We start from the raw sequence: 26022 nt of genomic DNA, 5'->3' as shown, positions 1-26022 counted from the left end.
GCCCAGTAGCTCTCTTGGTCAGAGTGTTGTCCAGATATTCTAAGGCAGTAGGTTCGCTCTCCAGTCAGGGTATGTGCAAGAAGCGACCTGTGGAGCAACTCTGTTCTCCCTCTCACAGCCTGTGGCACTGGGTCATGTTATTGTATGTAAGCCATGCCCCTCACGATGGAAGTATCCCTGTAATGGCCTTGCAAATAATGTGCTCCTTACTGGGGTCTTATGACGATTACATAAACTATCAAATAAGGTGGTACTCTGCAGAACGCGCAACAAATCTCAAGTCAGGTATCATTGAATTCACATGTTTGGGTAGTTTGCATCATGATTAGGCTTGTTTTTTCCCCCTTCAGTGCTGTTTCATAGTGTGAGTTTAGAGAGGAGAACAAGGTTCTGAGAACAAAGGAGAAGAGAAGTATCTGGATTTCAGTAGTGTTATTTCTGATTCCTACAAATACAAAGAGGCCTAATTGATCCTTGAGAGTTTGAAACAAATCAGCCTGAGCAGGCAAGATCTGGAAAATGTCACCGCGGCAGTTTTAAACATCTTTTAAAATAAATTCTGGCATCTGGAATAACAGAACTGGAATCGAATGCTGCTCTATCAGTGAATTCCTCCATTTTTACCTACAGACTCAAGACTTCCCCTTAGCTGGCCTCTCCCGAAGCAGTTCGTGATGAGGGTGCCATTGGGGTGGTTCTCAGTGGTACTGCCTTGCATACCTCCCTAGAGGTAATAATGCTTTTGCTTTGTCATTAACCAGAAGCCCAGGGGCTTTCTTTAACTTTAGGAGGTAATTGTTGGTATTTGTACATTTTTTGGTCCTTTGATCATTTTCCTCTGGAACAGAAACCTTTGGGTTTCTACTGAACATCTATCCACCCACTAGCCCAACAGGACCAGACTGGGTATGAACATGGCCTTTATTGGCAGCCCTGCGCCTCAGGGGAGGCTGCCGCATTGCAGACATGGCTGCCTGGTCTGGCAGGGCTTGTCCTGCATCAGACGTATTTAATATGAACCCAAATGGAATGTGAGAGGGGTGCTCTCTCAGGCCCTGGTTTTTGCTGTGAGAGGGGGTCAGCCAGGGGGTAAAGCTGACACCATAGAGGGTGGATCAGCAGAAAGATGGAAAGAATGTGGGCTCTTGGCTGTGTCAGGGGAACACTGAATGGCCTAAACCTGGAGCCAACCTGCCTCCTTGTTTAAGCCATTAGAGAGCTGGATTTTCTGTGTATCATCCTCACTGATACATACTTCTTAAAGGAATCCACGTGACCCTTGGGGATCCCAGGGATGGAAGGTAGCCCAGGTGAATGTGGCAGCCACAACAAACCTGAAGATTCATTGGTGGGGTCCTTCTTCTCTTATCTGGTTGTCATTGGGACATTTTGTTGTCTTTAGTTCTTCTGCAGCCTAAGTATTTGGTAATTCCAGTGAAATAGTGAGGAGAGCTGAGACACATGTGACATTTACAAGGCATGGGCTCCCGGAAATGGGGCTTTGGCACTCTCTCCCACACCTAAGCACACAGAACACAGACACATGCTGTGACCTTGGGCTTCTGCCCTAAATAATTGATTTACTTGTGAGCTTAACCCCACCCCCAATTCTAAACTCCATCGTCCTTCTGCCAGGGCCCCTGGTGTGATGTGCCTGTCCCTCAGCGTTGAGGGCTCCCAATTATGGAGCATTGGTCTGTGCCAGGAATTGTACTAATGACTTCATGCATTGTTTTCTTAAATATTACAGTAAGGATAACAGGGTACTAATGTAATCTATATCATAATGGAGAGAAAACTGAGACTGGAGTGATAGAATCATTTGCTAGAAGTTACACAGCTAATCTGTGATAGAGTTTCAAATACAGCTATGACTTGAAAATTGTTTTTGACTAACAAACTCTGTCTTTCATGCATATTTGCGGAGTACCTGTCTTTCAGATGTGTCAGAACAGCAGCTATTGTTGTCCCTATTTCTTTGTTTCACTTTCCACTTTTGGGAAATGTATTGGGACAGAAGACACATACATCATTACTTGAATATTGGTTCTCTTCCAGAAATAGGCTTCAGCCGAGTGTATAAGTTGTGAATGCATTCAGCTGTAAGTAATGGAAAGCCTAACAGTGGCTAAACAAAATAAGGCTTAGTTTTCTCGTTAATAGGCAGTCTGGAGGAAGGCTGTTGGCACTGGTAGGTCCAGGACTCTGTCAACCTTTCACTGTATTTGGTTCTTCACATCCCAAAATGGCTGTTTCAGCTCCAACATCACATTCCCATCCAAGACAGAAGTCAGAAAGGCAAAAGGCGGAAGGGCCATGCCACCTAAACAGGTCTCTCTCTCTTTTCTTTTAAAGATTTTATTCATTTATCCTTAGAGGGGAAAGGAAGGAGAAAAGGAGAGAAGTATCAATGTATGGTTGCCTCTTGTGAGTCCCCTGCCAGGAACTGGCCTGCAACCCAGGCATGTGCCCTGACTGGGAATTGAACTATGACCGTGTGGCTCGCAGGCCCATGCTCAATCCACTGAGCTACACCAGCCAGGGCAGGTCTCATGTTTTTTATCAGGAAAGCAAAAGTTTTTCCAGGGCCACGAGGTAGGCTGGAAAAGCAGGCAACAGAATTGTTGGGAAAGACTTAGAGCAATCTCGACCCACCTCTTGGGGCTGACCGCACAGTTAGCTGGAACCAAGCTGGGATCTAATTGCTGAGGAGGCTAGTAGAATGGCTAGCCACCCATTTAGAAGAAGCAGAGGCTGTTATAATTTGAAGAGCCGATAGACCCCCAACTAGCAGGTAAGACAGCTGAGACTTCTAGAGAGCACAAGTGTGTGAGCCAGGACAAAAGAAGAGGGCTCATTTCCTTAGACCAGTGATTTCAACCCGTGTGCTGCAAGAATTTTTAAAACATGTAATACCTGACTGTTTAGTCATGGGCACTGACCCCCTTTCCCTTAGATTGTCAAGTAAAAATATGATTAACAGCCAACACAACAATAGTCACCTGGTGTGAATGCCCTGCCTTGGACCATAAATATATAGGTTATATAGCAGAGTTACATCTTACTGGTCATGCCACATAATAAAGTGGTGTCTGATTGGTTAATTCTTGGTACCAGCAATCATTATATACAAGTATAGGCACCTGACTTTTTAAAAAAGTCCCTTGCAGTAATTACCATTTTTTTGTAAGTCAATCAAATTAAACAATTTTTGTCAGATTGGCAAAAAGTGTATTTTTTGGTGTGGCAGAATTTGACCAGTTTATGTGTGCCGTGAGATGAACGAGGTTGAAAATCGCTGCCTTATACTCACTCCACTGCTCTTTTCACTGTGCCTGCCTCGTATGTCTATACACTGTTGCTTTTGAAGATCTTTTATCCTTTTGAGGAGTCCAGAAAGGGCAGAACGTTCCTATTGTAGTATCATATGAATAGAAACTACCCCCCGGAGAGAGTTACATGCCCAGAATTGCAGCCCTCATTTGTTGGCCAAGACGAACCCATGGACCTCTAAGTTGGCCAGAGTTCTAATAGACCCCATTGCCTTCCGTGACACTGATCTTCCCTTCTGCTGTTGCACTTCAACCAGAGCGGGGGTCTTTGCATCAGACACCCTGAGCTCTCTGTTGGGCAGGCCCACCCTGCTTGGCGCCCAGCAAGGATGGCTCTGCCTTCCCAGTTTGGCTGGGTGGAGCCTACCCTACATGGGGAGATTGGGTCTCTCTGTGTCTAGAGCGGACAGCCAGCTACTGTGGCTATGAACAGTGGCAATGAGTAAGTACCCGTGAACTTGGAGTGTGCATGTTCATTTCCCAGGCTAATTTGACCCTGTGTTTCAGTCTTTCAGCAGCAGGGTTCCTGGTCGTTCTGATCCTGCACAGTGTGTTCCTGCCTCCCCAGGCTGGGACAGCGAGTGCCTTGGTGCCATGTCACCCATCGGAAAAAACACTGGGGTGTGAATAGTGAGTCAAGTCACCCTGATAACAAGGCAGTTGTGTACCCAAAACAGTGTTTAGGTGGCAGAGTGAATTACTCCATTTTCTACAGTTTTGGAATCTCTCCCATGGATATTAGGATAAAAAAGATGGGATTCCTTTTTTTTTTTTTTTTTACCTTGGAGAAGGAGGGACATTTTCTTTAGTCTACATAGTAGGATTTTACCCATAAAGATAATTGTAGCAGAATAACAATTATAGTGTTTCAAATACTTGAATGCTTGATGAATTCATTAACAAAGCTCCCTTTCTTCCATGTGAACATTTTTCTCTACCTTCAGGATCTTCGCTTGTTGGCGCTGACTTCTGTGGGCCCCCTTACATGTACTTCCGCAGACTCACTGTGTCTCTGGGTGTAGGGCGTTTACAACTGAGCCTGTTGCAGAATGGCGGTGCTGCGTTTGCTCTCGGGTGTGGTCTCGGATGGATACGAATGCAGAGAATAATGGCAGCAGGCCGACTTGTGGGGACACCCATGAGAAGGAGGATGTAGACAGCCCTCCTGGGTTAGCCAGAGCTCTCTGTCCTTTATTGCCGCCCTTTCCTGCCCTGGACTGGATTGGCACCAAGCAGGTTTTACTGTTTTGTGCTTTACCACCTTCAGGCCAGGAATCATTCTACTAAGAGAACAGTCTGCTGCTGCTGTTGCGTTTGCTTATTTGTTTGTTTATTTTAGTCCACCAGTGTGTAAAAAAATACTGAGCATATTTTTTTTTCCTACCAGTCCATGTTTCATTCAGGAAGGTCACGTGGTTATGTAACAGACTTCGCATTACCTTGAGCGCAGTGAAGCAGTCTGTTGCTCATGTTCCCTTACAAATACAACTGCCTTTAGCGCGACTGGGTTCCAAGGCAGTTGAAAACAGGCTGAAGGGGAACTGTAGAGCTCAATCACAAACCCAGCCTTTCAAACTCAACTTATCCTGAGAAACAGATAGTGCTGACCCTGAGGCTGTTAGGTAGCAGATGAGTGTAGCTCTCATGCAGTAGACTCTTCAGGTGGTCAGAGAGAGACGGAGGGTCTGTAACATGTTCCAAGCAGACAGCACCTGAGGAGCCAAACCAGCCTTTTTGGCTTTCACCCAAGGTGGAATTTTTAAAATTTGCTTGGAGTGCACAGTCTATTGGGATATTTAGTCGTTGAAACACCTCAGACATGTTACCGCTGGGAAAAGTTGCTGTTTATAGGAAAATAAAATTTTATATCATTGTTCTCCCTCTGATGTTTATTGCCAAATGAATTGCTGAAGGAGAGGGAGCTCTGTACACGGATGGCTGAGAGCGGTTTCCCGTGCCTGCAGAGGAAGAATTCCAGCGCTCTTAGCAGAGACAGAGACTGACTGTGACTCCAAAATACAAAAAGGGGTTTCCTTTTCCCCAGCTTGACTGAGGTATAATTGACAGCTAAAATTGTACATATTTGAGGTGTGCAGTATGATGACTTGATGTATGTATACATTGTGAAATGATTAGCACCGTCCAGTTAACATATCCATCTCTTCAAATAGTCCCATTGTGTGTGTGTGTGTGTGTGTGGTAAGACACCTAAGATCTACTCCCTTAGCAAATTTCATGTATACGATGCAGTATTAATTAACTGTAGTCACCATGCTGCACAATACACCCCCAGCACTCACTCACCTTGTAACTGAAAGTTTGTCCTAAGGTACAGATATTTCCCCACACAGCCTCTGACAACCACTGTTCTATTCTCACTTTCTATGAGTTTGACTTTTGTAGATGGTACGTGTGAGTGAGGTTATGTAGTATTTCTCTTTCTGCTTCTGGCTTATTTCATTTAGCATGTCTGCTGGGTTCACCTATGTTGTTGCAAATGATAGGGTTTTCTTTTTATGGCCGAAATAATATCCCTTTGGGTGTCTGTCTTATCTATGTAAATGTATAGGTGATAGGTAGGTAGATATCACATTTTACTTAGCCTTGATCTTTTGATGGACACTTGGGTTGTTTGTCTATCTTGGCCATTGTGAATACTGCTGCAATAAGCAAAGGAATGTAGATATTTCCCCAAGATAACTGATTTTGTTTCCTTTGTGTGTTTACCCAGAAGTGGGATTGCTGTATTTAATTTTTTGAGGATTCTCCACACTGTTTTCCATAATGGCTATACCAGTTTACATCTTCCAAGGGTTTTCTTTTCTCTACATCCTTGCCAAAACTTGTCTCCTATTTTTTGATAACAGCCACCCAAACAGGTGTGCGGCGATACCTCCTTGTAGTGTTTGTTTGAATTTTTCTGATTAGTGATGTTGAACACTTTTTTATTGATTTCTTGGCCATTCATGTGCCTTCCTTGGAAAAATATCTATTCAGGTTCTTTGCCCATTTTTGATTAGATTATTTGGTTGGGTTCTATGAGTGCCTTATCGAGTTTTGTGAGTTCCTTATCTATTTCGAATGTTCACCTCTGTTAGATTTGTGTTTTGTAAGTAATTTCTTGCATTCTGTAGGTTGCCTTTTCATTTTGCCGTGCAGAGCTTTTTTAGTTCGATATGGTCCCAACTTGTTTGTTTTTGCTTTTGCTGCCTGAGCGTTGCTGCCACATTAAAAAAATCGTCACAAAGGCCAGCGTCAAGGGGGCTCTTCTCTACGTTTTTTCCTAGGAGTTTTATAGTTGCAGATCTTATGCTTAAGTCTTTAATTTATTTCAAGTTAATTTTCATGAGGGGTGTAAGATAGAGATCTAAAAAGTATAATTTGGACCTATGATATAAAATACAATTAAAAACATTATTTAGAAAGGAAGAGGATGCACAAATGATATACTCTGAGAAACAAAGGAATGTTTTTACATTGTGAGCTGAGTGTGTTCTTTCTATAGAAAATTCAAAAGCTTCAAAAACATCATTATTGACACATAAAGCCATGTGTGAACTGTGTGGTAGATTTCATTATATCCCCACTTTGTAGATGAGGAGATTGAGGCCAAAGGAGGGTAAGGCCCAGTAATAACTGGTAAAGTCTGAACTCTCTTGTCAGTTGGCTGTAAAAGTCAGATCACATGGTGGTGATAAATCCTAATGTTTGGTTTATTTTATTCTGAGTGCATGTAATGAAAAATAGGTCACATGGTACATGAGGTCTATCTAGAAAGTGTCTAGCCATGTAATATGAAAAATAGAGACATTTATTAAAGAAGATAAAAGATACAAGAAACATTGTACATAAGACAATGATGCCTCAGTCCCCTTCAAAGTAGGCACCTTGGGCCATCACACAGTTCTCCCAAACACCATCAGCTGTCCCATGGTATTTTCTTAAATCTCATCAATGGTCTAAAATCTCTTCTCTTTTTGAAGGTGATTTTAGTTTTGGGAAAAGCCAGAAGTCGTAGGGCGCCAAATCTGGGCTGTAGGAGGGCCGAGTCACCTGGGTGGTTTGATGTTTCACAAAAAACATCTGCACAAGACGTGATACGTGAGCAGACTTATTGTCGTGATGAAACTGCCAATCACTAGTTGCCCATTGCTGCAGCCTCCTGCGTTATCCAAATAGTTTCCATGAAAGAATGTTTGAGCTTAACACACAATTTGATGCAGATTTGTTGCTGTACTCATTCAGTCATTTTAAATGGGTGGCCACTCAGTGCACATACTCACTCAACAGCGTCTACCACCCCCACTGACGAGTACAGTGAAATCGTCATTGTTCACATACGTGTGTTCCTGCTCACTCTCCTTGACTGCCAGGTTACATCGATGTCATGCAAACCATTCTTGTTATATCAATGGCTGGACTTTTTCTGGCTAGACCTTATATAATATTTTGTAACTTTCACTTACTATGATATAAAAAAATTTTTCTATGCCATTAAGAGTTCTTTAAAAACATTTTAAGGGCCATTAAAATTCCATCAAATTAATGTATCATGGGGCAAAAAGTCATGTTAATATTTTCCTCATTATAGTTATGATTCTACCAAATTGTCAGAAATTGACATAAAAATCCTCGAGATCTCTTCGAAGGTATGGTCTAGGTTTTTAAATTTAGTGATCGTAATACCAAAGGTAGTTCACTTGCTTAGTAGAGGATTTCACAAGCACATTCATTACCAGTTGACTGTGAGCCAAGGAAGGTTAATAAATTTTCCTACACAGATATTTATCAATATTCCTAACTGCCTATAGAATTAGCCACTGCCCTGTGCTATGAGGGTGGGGAAGACACTACCCTGCCAGGAGTGGTTCTAGAAAGGCTAGTGGGGCCGAGCACAAGCATGAAGGAGGGTGGTATTTGTAAAGACGGGTGGACGTGTAGAGAGAACATGAGCATGTGTTTGATGATCCGTCGTTAGCCTTGAGTGGTGTGGTCTACCTTGGCACGAGGATTAAGCTTTAAGGTGCTATCCTCCCCCTTTCCATGTATTCAGACTATCCAGATGCTTAGCTTTTATGTCTGGCGCTAAATTTGACAATTTAGTGCTTGAGGCTTTGTTGCTGTAGATATAAAGTCCATGAAAGAGTGAAGGATAGACTCTTTTATTTTCTGGGACCTGTGGGCCTGCACATTTTATATCCAAGTTTGCTATTCAGACAGAAGCAGGCCTTGACTGTACTTGTCTTGAGAGAAATGGGTGTTTTGCAGGTTTTGCACTGGCTTTCCTGTGCTGGGTTTTTTGGGGGAGAACGTAAGTCAGATGGAAGATCGAAATTTTGTGCTAATTTGCAGGAATACCTGTGTTTATTTTCAAGTTGTAGATGCATTTCCCTCCCATTTTAGCTTTTTGTAATGAAGAGGTAACATTTTGCTATGGAAAGAGTGTAGGCTTTGTATCATATAGTCCTGACATTTGAATCCAGACCCATCCACTTACCAGCCCTGTCCATGGGTACATGACTCTGGAAGTCTCTTGTATTCCCTCCCTCCCTCCTCCCTCCTCCCTCCTCCCTCCTCCCTCCTCCCTCCTCCCTCCTCCCTCCTCCCTCCTCCCTCCTCCCTCCTCCCTCCTCCCTCCTCCCTCCTCCCTCCTCCCTCCTCCCTCCTCCCTCCTCCCTCCTCCCTCCTCCCTCCTCCCTCCTCCCTCCTCCCTCCTCCCTCCTCCCTCCTCCCTCCTCCCTCCTCCCTCCTCCCTCCTCCCTCCTCCCTCCTCCCTCCTCCCTCCTCCCTCCTCCCTCCTCCCTCCTCCCTCCTCCCTCCTCCCTCCTCCCTCCTCCCTCCTCCCTCCTCCCTCCTCCCTCCTCCCTCCTCCCTCCTCCCTCCTCCCTCCTCCCTCCTCCCTCCTCCCTCCTCCCTCCTCCCTCCTCCCTCCTCCCTCCTCCCTCCTCCCTCCTCCCTCCTCCCTCCTCCCTCCTCCCTCCTCCCTCCTCCCTCCTCCCTCCTCCCTCCTCCCTCCTCCCTCCTCCCTCCTCCCTCCTCCCTCCTCCCTCCTCCCTCCTCCCTCCTCCCTCCTCCTTCCTTCCTTCCTTCCTTCCTTCCTTCCTTCCTTCCTTCCTTCCTTCCTTCCTAGGGAGAGGGGAAGAGATGGAGAAAGAAATATTAATGTGTGGTTACCTCTTTTGTGCCCCACACTGGGGACTTGGCCTGCAACCCAGGCATGTGCCCTGAGTGGGAATTGAACAGGAGACCTGTTGGTTTGCAGGCTGGCATTCAGCCACAGCAACCAGGGCAGTTTTTTTAATTTTAAAATGGACATGTTAATGTCTGCTGCCCCAGTTCTTGTGAGGATTAGATGAAATAAAATGTGAGAAAGTTCCTAGCTCACAGCCTCCTCTGATGCGCTCATCACTTCTCTTCGGTCTTTTCCTCCCTTCTCTAGAGCAGTGAACAAAGTGTTCCTACTTTTTCCTAAGGTTTAACAGTGGGGTTAAACTCCTAACAGGACCTAAAGCTTTATAGTAGTTAGGTGACATGGGAAAAGTACTCACTGCCTCTTAGCCTGATAGCTCATTGACGACATGGAAGTAATTACCTGTTACATAGGGCTGTAAGTACTAAACGAAATGATCGTGTATGTAAGTCAAGGTCTAGTGCTCAGCACAGAGCAGGCAACTCAGTGACGGGTGGGCACTACTACTGAACAGACATGTCTTTGGAGGAGAGCCCCCCTGTTGCTGTCTTCTTGAGCATCACAGTCTCCTCTGACTTTTCCCTTGCTGGTGTCTTCTCTTCCCTCTACTCACCTGCTGGCAAGATTTTTCTAAGCTCCGTTCTTCTGCTTTGAACCCATGCTTTTCCTTGGAAGTTTCATCCATTTCCATGGCTTTAGCTCTCACTTTTACATAGATAGTGTCTAAATTTTTCTGAGCTCCAGGCCATTGCATCTAATTTTCTACCTGCTTGTACTTGGATACCGAAACATAAAAATACAGTTATTACCCATCCCACTTCCTTCCTCAAAACTGTTCTCCCAGTAGGTTCTCTATTCCTCTGTGCTATCTCTGGTTCTGTTTCATTCTTTCCATTCCTGAATATAGGCCTAACTGTTCTTTCAGCTCTAGGCACTCTCAACAGAATGTAGTCGCTGCTTCTAGGCTTTCCTGCTGCCAGAGAATAATGATGACAACAGAACTATAATGACAAGGCATTGGCAACAGTAAAAAAAAAAAGCACCGTGACAACAATCATTTGTTGAGTGTGTACAACATGCTAGGCAGTATCATACTACCCTAAGTGCTGGGCAAGGTGGGACCCTGCCTGGCCCATGTTATAGAGACCCCAACTTTCCCACCCAGAGACCATCCAGCAGCCTAAGTTCATGCTCTGGCTACTTGAAACAATGAAATTCCCTGCATTGAAATTCCCTGCTGAGCCTCCTTCCAGAAATGGCACGTGGGCCTTTTCCCCAGCTCTGCCTTTCAGAATGCAGGTGGTACCACAGGCATGTGCATTTCCAGGCCCAAGGCCTGGCCACAGGGCAGTTATTTGCATGGGTTGTGGCCAGAGGGTGGCCTGCAGGATGGGGTGTCCATACCTGTGCCCGTGAGATCCCCAGTGGGGCAGGATAGAGCCAGGGATGGGAAGAAAAGGGGGTTGGGCCAAGGGCCTTTAAACAAACTATAAATGTTAGAATGGCTGTAGACAGTCAATTCAAAATTTTTCTATTGTGGCTTCTTATCTAGTCATTGTTATACTTCTCAAGATAGATATATTAGTTCCATATTTTTAGGTGAATAAAAGAGTTGAGCTCAAATACTTAGTGCACAGGTTGTAATGGGCAGGGCCTGAGTTTTACCCAGATTAATTTCACTCTAAAATTTTTCGCATATATTCTTTTTATCCATTATCTACATTGTGGCCAGAGTTCCATTTTGTAGAAAAGTATTCCCTCGATTAAATTCTCCCACTAGCTCCTTATTTTCAAATGGCTGGAGGTGAGTTTTTCTGGCCTGTATACAAGACCCTTCGAAACCTGGCTTGAGTCTACCCTGGCAAACTTACTTCTCACCAGTCTTCCTACCAGGGGTTATCGGGTCGCAGTGGTATCTGGTTGATCCATGGACCCACTCTGTGCCTCTGCACTCACAGCTTCAGCTCAGTCTGTCTTTTTGTTCTTCTTCGCCTGGTCCCACACTGTCCTCTCCATTTTTGGAAGCCAAATGAATGTTACCGTGTATGAAGACACTTGCATCTTCCCAGACAGCATCTCCCTGACCCTTGTTACACCGTTGTAGTTGGTTGTGTATACCTCAATCCAAGTGCTTATTACCTTGTGGTGTGTTTGTATATTCCCTCTTGTCTGTTACCTTCCTTAGACTGTGGGGTTCCACGTATCTTGTTCATCATTCTATGCCTACCATTTCATACAGAGCCTGGACACATAGTAGGCTAGATCAATCTTTATCTTTAGAAAATTAAAGATCTTTTTATTCCTAAAAGTCTTGGTACTTCTCACAAATAGATTATTAGCCAGTCATACGTATTTAGTTCTGACAGTTATATTGATCTGTTAATGGGCTGCTTTTACAAGGCATTTTTGACATCATAACTGGAAATCTCTGTTACACAGAGCAATTTTACTTTACATTTGGTTCTACCATTTAGTTGTCATGACATTTAACTGGTGAGACATCAGTATGATAAATGTATATGTATATTATTTTTGAGCTTTAATAGACCAGTGAGTTCTGAGTAGAACATAAAAAATTACAGTTATTTTCTCAAAGGGTTCAGTTTTGCTTTTAAGTTACCTGCCTTTGGTTATATAGACTTTCTTGAAAAATATTATGTGTTGCTATTTTTTAAGGTGCAGATACAGTTTGCATAAGGTTAATGGCACACACACAATTATATTATGGTATCATCTAGCTAATTTTCTCTTCTCCCATAAGATTTGAGTATTTGAGTTAGAAATCTCTTTTGGTTTTGTGGTTTATTTCCACTTGCCTCTCCATGGCAGAGATTTGGGGCCAAGTCCTACTTCTCAATTGCCAGATGGAGTGTTTTCATCGTGAAAAAAAAAATCATTAAGTAGCAAAATGCATGCGGTTCTGTGTCACAGGGCAGGGCAGAGCCGTTCCCCCAGGCACGATTTTTGCTGTTGGTATATTCACACTCCAAGCAGAAAAGCTCGATTGTAGGAAAACATGTCACAGAAAGAATTAAGCATGCTGATTTTAGATTATAGATATGACTAAGGTAATTATAAGGTCAAAAGCAAGCCTGTTTTCAGTCAGACTTTCAAGAGAAGAATGAATTCAGAAAGACCTTGAAAGATGGTGAGGAAATGTCTTAGGGAAAAGGAAAAGAGAACCCATCCCAGGAACACGGTCCAGTTTTTTATAAAGGGGGGTGGGGGTTGGGGGGTATGACTTGTTAGAGGAGATGAGGTTGGCCCAGGGGAAGTACAGGAAGGATTAGATGGAAGCTGTTATCGGAAGGCGGCCGTTCAGGGCTCCAGGCCAAAGGCTGTGAAGGACAGGGAGAGTGTGCTTATGAATGTGTGGGATGGGGCTAACGTCCCCTTTTCTCTACTGCCAAAGGTGTTCTATTTCTACGTTTACATTTTTTCCTAAGAATAAAGTATAAATAATAAAACTATAATCATCCATATTCCCAAAAGGCAGAGAGTACATTTTGGAGGTATTTTGAGGAATTACCTCCTCCCTCCCTCCTCCACCCACTCTGTATATATATATATGTCATTTTTATATCTAAAAATGGAACCATGGTGTATGGCAGATATTCTAAATTGTTTTCTCACTTTTTTTGTTTTACTTTTTGGCATCAGATTTTCAAAACTTTTTCCCATGTTGATGGAAACTTTTCAGAATACTTTTAATTATTGTATACTATTCCATTCTATAGTTTAACCTCATTTATATTGTAAATAAAACTACATTATAAATAAACTTCAGTAAAAATCTTTGCATCTGAAATTTTGCTACATCTGTGATGGTTTCTTTTAAAAAGCTTCATAGAATAGAAAATTCTAGGTCAAAGCATATTAATGTATTTAAGCTTTTGATGTCATTATTGGAAAATTGTTTTTTTATGAGAGTCTTACAGATCAGACACTTTTCATGGTGCCACAGGAAGTGGCTATTTGAGGAATTAAGTGTGTCAATGGGGGTGTGGTTTACAGTGTTTTGAATTGGAAAAATGTAAAAGTCAATGTGTGAAATCATCCACATGGAGATAATATGAGAAAAATGTAAGGCTGGATTGGCAATGGTCAAAATGAAAAGAGTAACTTATGAAAGGTCCTCCACAGTCTTAAATGCTAACCCAGTTCTTGCAACATGGTTTGCGAGTGGTAAATGGAAAGCATTAAGGTCGTGTGCTGCCAAGGAGCTGGAATTCAGGGGTCCAGTTGCCGCTTCACTTCTTGTCCGGAAGTCAGTTTTCCTCTCGTCTCTTCACTTCCCTGTCAATAAATGCCAGTGATGTTTGTCCCTCCTTCCTGGGTTGGGTGAGAATGAAATGCGATAATGTTCGGAAGCCCTTAGCCTGGTGTGGGACTTCTGCAGCCATTCTCCTTGTATCAGTTAGGAATCCTTTAGTTGAAGACGCCAGAACACTCCCTCCAAAGAAAAAGGCCAATATATGTTGTGTCCAACACAAAGTGTTGTTTTTTTTAAAATATATTTTATTGATTATACCATTACAGTTGTTCTATTCCCCCCCTTCATTCCCCTCCACCCGCACACTCCCTCCCCCACCATTCTCCCCCCCTTAGTTTATAACCACGTGTCTCAAGTTCTTTAGATTCTATATTTCCCCCACTATTCTCGCCCTCCCCCCTATCTATTTTCTACCTACCATCTATGCTATTTTCTGTGCCTTCTCCCCCCTTCTCCCCCTCCCACCCCCCTGTTTCTAACCCTCCATGTGTTCTTCATTTCTATGGTTCCACTCCTGATCTAGCTGTCCTCTTGGTTTGCTTTTGTTTTAGGTGTGGTTGTTAATAACTGTGTGTTTGCTGTCCTTTCACTGTTCATATTTTTCATCTTCTTTTTCTTATATAAGTCCCTTTAGCATTTCATATAATAAGGGCTTGGTGATGATGAACTCCTTGAACTTGACCTTATCTGAGAAGCACTTTATCTGTCCTTCCATTCTAAATGAAAGTTTTGCTGGATAAAGCAATCTTGGCTGTAGGTCTTTGGATTTCATGACTTGGAATACTTCTTTCCAGCCCCTTCTTGCCTGTAAGGTCTCTTTTGAGAAATCCGCTGACAGTCTGATGGGTACTCCTTTGTAGGTGACTGTCCCCTTATCCCTTGCTGCTTCTAGGATTCTCTCCTTCATTTTAGTCTTGGCTAATGTAATTATGATGTGCCTTGGTGTGTTCCTTCTTGGGTCCAACTTCTTTGGCACTCTCTGAGCTTCCTGGATTTCCTGGAAGTCTATTTCCTTTGCCAGACTGGGGAAGTTCTCCTTTATTATTTGTTCAAATAAGTTTTCCACTCGTGGCTGTTTCTTTCCCCCTTCTGGTACCCCTATAATCCGGATGTTGGAACGTTTAAAGATGTCCTGGAGGTTCCTAAGCCTCTCCTCATTTTTTTGAATTCTCATTTCTTCATTCCTTTCTGGTGGGATGTTTTGTTCTTCCTTCTGGTCCATTCCATTGATTTGAGTCCCAGTTTCCTTTCCATCACTATTGGTTTCCTGTGCATCTCCCTTCATTTCAATTAGTTTAGCCTTCATATGTTCCTCTAATTTGTGACTTTGTTCCTCTAATTTGTGACTATAACCTACCAGTTCTGTGAGCATCCTGATAAATAGTGTCTTGAATTGTGCTTCTGAGAGGCTGGCAATTTCTCAGTCGCTTAGAGTTATTGGCTCTGGGACTTTGAGTTCTTCTTGCGCCATCTTTTGGGTTGTTCGTGCCTGTTCCATAGCAGGATCAGAGCCCTAAAGTGTTCACTAGAACAGGGCAACTAAGTCGCTGGGTTGTGACGCTGTATGTGTGGGCGGGGTCAAAGAGGGACTATGGCGTCCTGTCCGCCGCCTGCTGCCACGGCCCTCACCAGTGCCGCAGTTGCTGCCGTCACTGGGCCCACGCGTTTCGTCCCACTGCACGCGAGTGTGCCACCGTCAGCCCTCGCCCCCTGGGGCCTGCGTGGTCTGTCTCACTGTGCGCGAATATGCACCCACGGTCTGCCCCGCACCCCAACTGGTTCCCGTCTGCCTGTGCGCCTGGGTCGGGGGCCCTGTCCTGCCCGACCCTGCTTGCTGCTAGCTCCGCCTCTCTTACCATCCCCGTTGAACGGTTAGATGTAGTCGGACTTCCGTATAATTCAATTTTCTGTCTTTTGGTTGTGTCTTTGTTTCTCCAAACCTTTGTTGTATTCAAACGTGGTTGTGGGAGAAGGCACAGTGTTTCCACCTATGCCTCCATCTTGGCGGAAGTCCTCCAAAGTGTTGTTTCTGATGGAAGGAGAAGGCTGTGGGCTTTGGCCTCTTTTTTACTGTATTTGTCCCTCTTTATAGATTCAGCCAATCTTCAGATGGCCTTGCTGATCACACTTCTTATGCATTTTCCTGTTTTTTGATGATCAGAAGGTGAATTTACACTTGCCCCCGACTTGAGCAGAAATGATGTCTGTTTTCCTCTGTTTTATATCCAGTGCCAAGTACAGTGCCCTGAACATAATAGATGTCCAGTAGTTGTAGAAAAAAGCGAATTCCAGAATGATCTCCTTTATGATTATTATGGATTTTATGTATCCTTTTTCCCCTCTAGAAATAAAAAAAATTAGAGTATTTTCCCCCTGGTTGTAGAATTTTAGTTTACATTTGCAGGTAAAATATCAAGTTGCAATCCATCTTTATTTTTTTTCACGGATAAATAAATTCTGGGGATATAATGTACAACCTGGTAACTATAGTTAACAATACTATATTGTATGTTTGAAAGTAACTAAGAGAGTTGATCTTAAAAGTTCTCATCATGAGAGAAATAATTATAACTCTGAGGGGATGTATATTAACTAAGCTTACTGTAGTACTCATTTTATAACATATACATATACAAAATCATTATTTTGTGTACCTTAAACTTACACAATGTTATATGTCAATCATGTCACAATAAAACTAAAAACATTTTTAAAAAATAAGTAAAAATTTACTCTTATATGTTTTCTTGACCAATAGTATTTTGTATTTTTCAAATATTATAAGAATATTAGAAAACTTTAAATTAAAAAAACCATTCTATGATAATATTTTTGTTATTTTCTGTTCTTTGGCAGCTTATTGTTTTCATTAGACCTATCAAAGAGAAGAGAGAATCTACATAGCTTTTAAACATTTTCCAGTGATTGACAAGCCTACTTAGTTGCCCTTCTGTTACAAAAACAGATCTATCAGAATAGTGAGGTCCATAAAGTAACTGAAGGTTGGTTTTCTTAATGGACAAGAGCAGTGGGTGTAATAGCAAAAAGAATCCATGAATATCAATAGATGTAGCGGAAAGAAATGGAAGGAATGAATTCCATATTGAATATTTTGTCTGGGTGCATGAAAACGGACTCACCTTTTTGAGCTGACCGGGAGAAGGACACACAACTGAGAGCTGTTTTTATGAGAAGCCAACAGCTTTGTCTCTTTAAATATATTTTCTTCAGATTATGCTGGCATACTCTAGAGTTATATAAAAATTGACACAAATAGGGAGTATAAAACAAGAAAATAAAAGCTCTATCATACCACTGTCTGGAAATACCCACCATCAACATTTATCCCAGCTCTTTCCTAGTGCCCTAATTGATTTTCATTGCTGTAGGTCCCTTTGTACTGTTTGGATTTTTTAATGTACACATATGCCTTTTATAATAAAACGGTAGATAATAAGTTTATATCCTGAGGTAAAATGTGAGCATAACCAGCGTTTTATTATTTAGGATTCTTTTGAGTAGATTGAATCATATAAAATTTCACATCATATAAAACTCTTCCCAATCCACCAAAATGTCAGTTTTATTCACTCAGCTTAATAATTGCAATAGGCTTGCTAAGAAATCTTAAAGGCCTGGGGGAGAAAAGGGATTTTGTGCTGTTCACAGCTGTATCTCCAGGGTCTAAAACAGTTCCTGAAGGATGACTCTAATCTTCATTATGAACTATAAAAGGATTGGTACTGATAAAAACAATTTTACTACATTAGAAATGGAATCAAAACATTTTAACTGTACTGCAGAGAAAATCAATTAAGGAACCAATTAAAAAATGTTCCATGTGCACTTGAAAAGAAAGTGCATTTTGTTTCTTTGGGATGAAAAGTTCTATATATATTGGTTAAGTCCACTTGGTCTAGGGCATTGTTCAATATCCTTGTTGATATTTTGTTTGGAAGATCTATCCATTTTTAACAGTGGGGCGTTCAAATCCCCTACTATAATTGTGTTACTGTCTATATCTTTCTTGAAGTCCTCCAAGATTTTCCTTTATATATTTGGGTGCTCTTATGTTGGGTACATATATTTATATCTTCTTGATGGTTTCTTCCCTTGAGTATTATGACATATCCTTCTATGTCTCTTTGTATGGCCTTTGTTTTGAAATCTATTTTGTCTGATATAAGTATTGCTATCCCAGCTTTTTTTTCCTGTCCATTTGCTTGGAATATTTTTTCCAACCCTTCACTTTCAGTCTGTGTAGGTCTTTTGTTCTGAGGTGGGTCTCCTGTAGTCAGCATATGTGCGGGTTCTGTTTTCTTATCCATTCAGCTAGCCTGTGTCTTTTGATTGGGATGTTTAATCCATTTACATTTAAGGTTATTATGGATAGGTACTTGTTCATTGCCATTTTACCCCCTTTGTACCTGTGTTCCTCTCTCTCACTCTTTTCTTCCTCTTCTTAAAGCAGTGCCTTTTAGCATATCTTGCAGTGCTGGGTTGTTTGAGGTGTATTCTTTCAGCCTTCCTTTGTCTGGGAAACTCCTTATTTCACCTTTTATTTTAATTGAAAGCCTTGCTGAGTAGTGTAGTATCAACTGCAGGCCTTTGCTTTTCATTACTTGGAGTATTTCTTTCCATTCCCTTCTGGCTTGTTGTGTTTCTGTTGAGAAGTCAGCTGCTAGCCTATCAGGGCTCCCTTTATGTTACTTTCTGTTTCTCTCTTGCTGCCTCTAAGGTTCTCTTTGACTTTGAATTTTGCCATTTTAATTGTGATATGTTTTGGAGTGGGCCTCTTTGGGTTTCTCTGTGCTTTCTGGACTATGACTTTTTCTCTCATTAAATTAGGGAAGTTTTCCATTATTACTTTTTCAAACAGGTTTTGTGTCCCTTGCTCTTCTCCTTCTGGCACCCCTGTTATACAGATGTTATTATCTTTCATATTGTCCTGCAGTTCTCTTAACTCCTCTTCATTCTTTTTGAGTCTTTTTGCTTTCTCATGTTCATTCTGGGAGTTTTTTCTGCCTTGTCCTCCAGCTCGATGATTTGACCCTCTGTTTCATGTAGCTTGGTTTTGATCCTTTCTACAGTGTTCTTCAATTCAAAAATTGTATTTTTCATTTCCTCTTGGCTCTTGTTGATAGTTTCTATGTCCTTTTTTTGCTGATAGATTTTGCAGTAAGTTCCTCCTGGTTTCCCTGTAGTTTTTGGTAATTCTCAGTGAATTTGTTGAGCTTCTTTATAACCATGGTTTTGAACTCCATATCTGATAGTTGACTTGCCTCTATTTCATTTAGCACTCTTTCTGAGGATTCCTCCTTTCCTTATGATTGGGGGTTGTTTCTTTGTCTTCCTGTTATTTGTGAGACTTTTCTTGTTTGCGTCTGCTTCTTAAATTGATCTGTTGATTCCCTGGATTAGTGGCATGAACTTCTATGGTAGGTGACCTGTGAGATTCAGTGGTGCAGTCTCCTTGATCTCCTGACCTTGATGCTCTTGGGATGCCCTTTATGCCATTTGTGCTGGCTCTCTGGATGTAACTGGGTTTTGATTGTTGTTGGGTCATTCTTTGGTGGGTCTTTCCCTCCAGCTGGTTGACTGAGGGTCACTCTGACCACCACTTCTTGTAAGCTGTTGTGCAGACACTGCCAGAACAGAACCACAAAGCCCGGTATGATAGGACACAAAACAAACCTCAAAAAATTCAAGAAAATTGAAATCATGTCAAGCATTTTCTCAGACCAGAAAGGCCTGAAACTAGAACCAACCTCAAGGGTTAGTTTCAAGTATATAAATGACCCTGAATAACCTCAGTAATTCTGAGAAAGAAGAGCAAAGTAGGAGGGATCACAATACCTGGCATTAAGCCATATTACAAGGCCACGATAGTCAAAACAGCATGGTATTGGCATAATAACAGACACATCAGTGGAACAGAATAGAGAACCCAGAAAATAAACCCATATCTCTATGGTCAATTAATATTCAACAAAGGGGCAGAAGCATAAAATGGAGTAAAAAAATAACCTATTCAACAAACGGTGTTGGGAGATCTGGACAGCTACATGCAAAAAAATGAAACTCGACCACCAACTTAGACCATACACAAAAATAAATTTAAGATGGATAAAAGACTTAAATATAAGTCACGACACCATAAAAGTCCTAGAGGAAAACATGGTCAGGAAAATTTCAGATATTCCATGCAGCAGTATTTTTCCCTATGTCCCCTAGAGCAAGGGTTCTCCAAAATACATAAAGAACTCACACAACTGCACTCCAGGAAGACAAACAGCCCAATTAAAAAATGGGCAAAGGACCTGAACAGACACTTTTCCAGGGAGGACATATAGAAGGCCCAGAGACATATGAAAGGATGATCAGCATCAGTAGCCATCCAAGAGATGCAAATTAAAATCGCGATGAGATACAACTTCACAATGATCAGAATGGACATAAACAAATCAAGAAACAACAAGTGTTGGTGAGGCTGTGGAGAAAAGGAAATGCTAGTATGTTGTTGGTGAGAATGCAGACTGGTGCAGCCACTGTGGAAAACATAATGGAATTTCCCCAGAAAAATAAAAGTGGATCTGCCTTTTGACCCAGCAATTCCACTGCTGGGATTATACCCTTAGAATTCTGAAACACCAATCCAAAAGAACCTATGCACCCCACTGTTCATAGCAGCACAATTTATAATAGCCAAGTATTAGAAGCAACCTAAGTGCCCATCAATAAATGAATGGATCCAAAAACTATGGTACATATACACAGTGGAATTCTATGCAGCAGAAAGAAAGAAGGCGCTCCTACCCTTTGCAACAGCATGGATGGAACTGGAAAGCATTACGCTAAGTGAAATAAGACAGCAGTAAAAGCAAATACCACATGATCTCACCTATAAGTGGAACCTAATCAACAAAACAAACAAGCAAACAAGATATAACCGGAGACATTGAAATAAAAAACACACTGACAGTAACCAGAGTGGAGTGGGGACGGGATAATTGGAGAAAAAAGGGGACGGGTCATAAAGGAACATGTATAAAGGAGACACACGGACAAAGCCCAACAGCTGTAGGATAAAGGGTGGGAGGTGGGGATGGGGATGCAGGGGGAAGTGGTGGGTGGAAAATGAAGACAACTATACTGGAACAAAAATGTTTAATATGCCATAAAAAAGGAAAAGAGAAAGGAACCAATTCAGTTCAAATCACCTCAGTGGAATGGCTCTGACAAAGCTTAGTGAAAAATCCATCCATGTGGACACAAACGGTTGAAAGCCTCAGTATTCAGAAACATAATAGCATCTGTAGTGTCACAACAAGTGGCTGAAAAGCCCGTACTCAAATTAGGAAAGGTCATGGCTACTAGGAAAAGTGATGGCTGCAGCTCAAACCCAGCACTCAACTCCAGAGCCAAACTTTTTTCACCCATCTAACCTCCCTATAGGTTCTCACCTGTGTGCCTGCTGTCCAAAGGAATACATTGCTTCATGGAGGACCACTCAAAATAAGATAATTTAGGACTTGTTTGATGCCTGTCCCCAGTCTTTTCACCTTGTGGGCATTTGGGTTGCTATTATTTATATATTTTTATAATTTATTTTTCAATCACAGTTGACATACAGTATTACATTAGTTTTGGGTATACAACATAGTGTTTAGGTATTTACATACCTTGCAAAGTGGTCACCCCAATAAGGCTAGTATGCACGTGGTATAACTACACAATTATTACAGTATTGTTGACTGTATTCCCTATGCTGAACTTTGGATTACTCTTTTTAAAGCAGCGTGCTATAGACCACAGGGCAGTACTGGGGGTGGCTATTTGCTGGTATAGACGTTGCGGTGGAGACCTAAGGACATGGGTTTTAAAGACAGGTGGTCGAAGTTTAAATCACAGCTTTGTCATTTACAAATATGTGACCTTGGACAGGTAAATCTAATCTCTTTGGTTAACAAATTTCTACTTTCAAAAATCATAATGAAATAAAATGGTAAATACAGACACATGTACCATGGTACTTTGCACATAGAAACCACTGATTTCCAACCAGAGTCATGGTTTTATGTGAAGGCAGCCAGGTATTGAGTAAATGGCTTAGGTTACCGTAAACCTTAGGACTCTAAAATACCTTTGTGCTCCTTCCCATGAGGAGCACCAAAGGGGAATCAGCCTAACATTCAGGGGTGCATTTGGTTTTACTTAAAGTTCATGTTTGTGCACATATTGAAAGGTAATTTTTGGTAAATTCCAACTTTTCCCCCATTCACCTATTTTCATTTCCCCTTTTCCATTGTTCTCTTCCAGCCCCATGAAGCTGGTCTGTGAACCAATTAGTGCACCAATTAGAAATCTGTGAACCAATTAGAAATCTGCTCAGTCTCCTCGACATGCCTGGTGCTGTGTCGCAGGACGGTGTCTCCCTCGTGCATAAGCAGCGCTGCCGATCATTCTGCTTTAAGAAATAATGGCATGTCAAGACACGAAACCTGGGGCCCCTGCCTTTATTTAATTAGGCAAGAGTGGATTTGCACGTGCCTGTGCATAAAAAGTAATCGCTTAATGTAATTGAATATTGGTTCTTGGCATTCCCTTCTCCCAATGAGGCAACATCTAGAAAGATCAAAAAAGGTTTATTGTAATACACTAGGTGCCAAGGGCACAGAGTGTGTGCCATGTTTCTTCTACACTAGAAATCGCATTCTTAGACCCAGTTCATAGGCCCCGTTATTCTCTTCTATTAAAGTTGGCTGTAAAAAATCAGGCAGCAGGGTTTTGTGGTGTCACAGAGCATACTGCGACATCGCCTGTGCCCCGTGAGCTTGGTTCATCTCCTGCGTGTGTTCCTTCCCTATCGAGGTCAGGATCTGAGTGTTGGGAGGCTGACCTAGGACTTTTGGGTCCGAGGGGATGGGAGGCCTTGGGTACTGAGGAGAGTTGGTTATCCGCCTCACCTCCCGGGCACATGCACACATGCACACATGCACACACATGCAGCACAAGTGCAGCTACCACCGTCCTAGTGGAACCCTAAGCCCCACCAGGGAACATGGCCTTCTTTTCTGAGGCAGACACTGAAGTTTCTGCTGTATTGGGCAGGGTCCTTTGCCCTGTGAGCAGGGGACATTAACATGGGATCCATGTGGAGGTGGGGTTTGGAGGTGGGGGCTGTGAATCCCCTGAAATTATTTTCTAGGAAGAGGGTCTTTGGCCATATTTTTGTGTGTTTATGATCCAGAAAAGGTTAAGAAGCCAATCTGTCCTAGCTTTGCTCTGATCTTTGGAGACCAAAGAGTGCTGGAAGGGATTTGGTCTTGGGAGTCAGATGGACTTGGGTTTGAATGGTCTCCCACAGGTTTTTAGCTGTATGGCCTTGACATGACCAGACAGGCTATAGAACCTTTCTGAGCCCCATTTTCTCACATGTAAAACAAGGTTAAAAATGCCCATTTTAAAGTTATGTTGATAGATAGGTAGACTAAAAAAAGAAATGCTAAATGTTACTTTCTCTCTCTTGTATCTCATGAATAAAATAAAAGCAGCTATCTGTTCTGTCTGATTCCTTGCCAGATCTTCTTGAGCACCCATCATGTGTGGGCACAGTAAGCACCCAAATGTTGGCTGAATGGCTGGCTGAGTGGACGGAGTGGGTGCCTTGGTGCACTGCCCAGAAGAAATCTCTCAGCTTGCTTCCTCAAAGCAATTATTTTCTAAGAGAGAGCTGGGTGCTATGACTGGTTTTGCTGAGACAGCCCTCCCAGGGGAGTTAGCCCCACATCTTTGCAAAACCTTCCTGGATACCATGGAAAGTCTGGTTAGTTTTTTTCCGTAAAATAAAAGACACATTTTCATTTTCACCAGTACCTTTATTGATTTGGATATTTGGAGTATGTCTCCATGGTATAAAAACATTGATTATTCTCAAGTAATGTCTTCATTTGATTGCTATTGACTTCAACTGGTCTACCTCACCATGGAGAAATGTCCAGTGAGAAATCTCCAGCACAAAGCTTCACAAACCACTTTTGACATGTTTAATCAGTCATAGCACCTTCTCCACACACTACCCACATTTTTTATATGTTTCAGTTGTGTTTTCACCTGTCTTGAAATAATAAAACATTATATGACAAAAATGTTGGGAATTTTCTCCCACCTTCAATATTAAAAACAACTACACAAAAATTCACCAGTTTTGGTAAGTTTTTTGAAATGCATGCTGACATGGATACAATCTAACAGTTGTTTCAAATGAAGTTAAAGAATACTAAGTGCTACTAGAGTCATCTTATGGAATAAACCAAATGAACTGTTTGGCCAACCCAATATTCATTATCCTCCTCTCTGTGGAAAAAGTTTGCCAACCCTGGATATATATTATCCATACTCTTCACTACAACTGCAGGGTTGGCTGTAAGATGTCCTTTTTACGGATTGAAAAGCTAAGACCAACAGAGTTAAACCCCGTGACTGAGATTACATAACTTGTAAATGGTTAGGATTTGAATTCAGGTCTGCGTGATTCTGCAGCCCCTGTTTCTTTCCACTAAACAGCAATACCTTCCAACTCAGCCAATACCTAGTTGAATCCAGTACATACTCCAGTCCTGCCTGGTGACCATGACCGGCATGGGGAGCAGTTCAGTGACATGCCCTGGACTCACAGTGCAGCCTGGCAGTCCTGGCATTGGTCCACAACCTGGCACAGGTCTGCAGTATAAATCGTGTGAATGTATAAACAAACAGGTGAGAGAGTAGAATGAGGATTTCATGGACTAATACTGCAGATGACAGTAACATGGGTAGGCACCTGTTTAGTGCAGTCATAATGCTGCTTTCTCAGGGTTAGGGAAGCTCAGCATTTCCAGGGGTGTTCTTGTTGCTGCTGAACGTGGTTTCTCCTCTTGCTGGATGCTCCTTGACGAGTCATAGGTAATATTCATGCATTTTCAGCACATAGCCACTCAACAGATACTTTCCCTCCTCCTGGCTGTGAGACCATGGGAGGTTTGGACCCCCACACTTGCTCACTGGTACTGTGCCCACATTGGCAGGTGTGACTCTAAATTGGAGATGAAAGTTCTCCCCCACAGTGAATGAATCCTGGTGGAACTTGGACTGTTTTGAGTGTTTGCAGATGAAGTTCTATGGTTCTTCTGTCAATACTCCTTCTGCCCATTATTCCTACTTCTCACTCAACTTCACCCTTCCAATGAATTTTCCCAAGCTTATAAACTGGTTACAATTAAATAAAAGAAACAACATTGGAAAAATCAGTTCTTCCTGCTTTAATTGACTGCAGAGTAGTGTTTGCCTAGTAATTGTTACATGCGGATGATAATAACAGTGACTCGGATAACCACCCAAGTGGGAGTAACACAGTTGGGTAATTTATTCATCGGTCAAAGGATGTATCTAATGAAAAATGGCTTTAGTGTTAATCAGTTGTCGTATACCAGCCGGCGCCATAACAACCGGTTAGTGAAGGGAGAGGTGAGAAGGGTTAGGGAGGCGGATGCTCTCTGTGAGTGAGTCTGTTTTTGTCCTTTGTGACCAGTGTTAGGAAGTGTCTGTGATTCTCACTTCACCTCTCAGGAGCTGCTGACAGAGGAGGAGTTGGTGGAAAGCGGCCGGGCTGCCGGGTGGGACAGGAAGGAGTCAGAGCTATAATTAAGTTCCGTGCTCTTGCAGCAGCGACCCTTATTGCTCCGAAGATGAGAATCTGTAGTCTTACTCTGTGGCTTTCACACCCTCTAGGGTCATGACCTCTCAGCTTACGGTGAAAATACGAAACAGATAACATTGCAGCTGCTCTGGCTTCAGTAGGGATGGGAGAACCCCGGTAGAATTAAGTAACATTTCATTTGTTGTGCCGTTGTTACTCCATGGGGAGATAATGAATGATTAAAATTCTTGGTCTGTTGTTTCATTATTTGGAGTGAATGCTTCCAACAGGTTTGTTTATCTTTGTAGTCCTTTTGGTTTATTGCTTACATGCTGTAGTGTCCAGCTATTGTCTTTAAGCTTTAAAATATCCAGGTAGCTCTCCATGTATTTTGTCTGTTTCTTCCATGATGCCAGGTATTTGTCATTGGTCAAAGCTATTAATAAATAATTTGTATTTCTGCCTTGAAAACGTTTTTATTAAGAATCCGTCCAAAAATTGTAAGAACAAGAATAAAAAAACACATGGACAAAACCAAGGTGGGGTGGGT

At 42.2% G+C, this 26022-nt stretch overlaps 1 protein-coding gene across 3 annotated transcripts in view; it reads left to right on the top strand.

Moving 5' to 3' along the window:
• The window catches only part of ARFGEF3 (ARFGEF family member 3), a 174567-nt gene that overhangs the window by 23062 nt on the left and 125483 nt on the right, over window positions 1–26022 (top strand). The gene's annotated exons all lie outside the window — the stretch shown is intronic.

The sequence above is a fragment of the Sturnira hondurensis genome, unplaced genomic scaffold (assembly GCF_014824575.4).
Source record: "Sturnira hondurensis isolate 20B ecotype Veracruz unplaced genomic scaffold, ASM1482457v3 Scaffold0004474, whole genome shotgun sequence".
NCBI classification, from domain to species: Eukaryota; Metazoa; Chordata; class Mammalia; order Chiroptera; family Phyllostomidae; genus Sturnira; species Sturnira hondurensis.
This window is presented reverse-complemented; position numbering and strand designations above follow the sequence as displayed.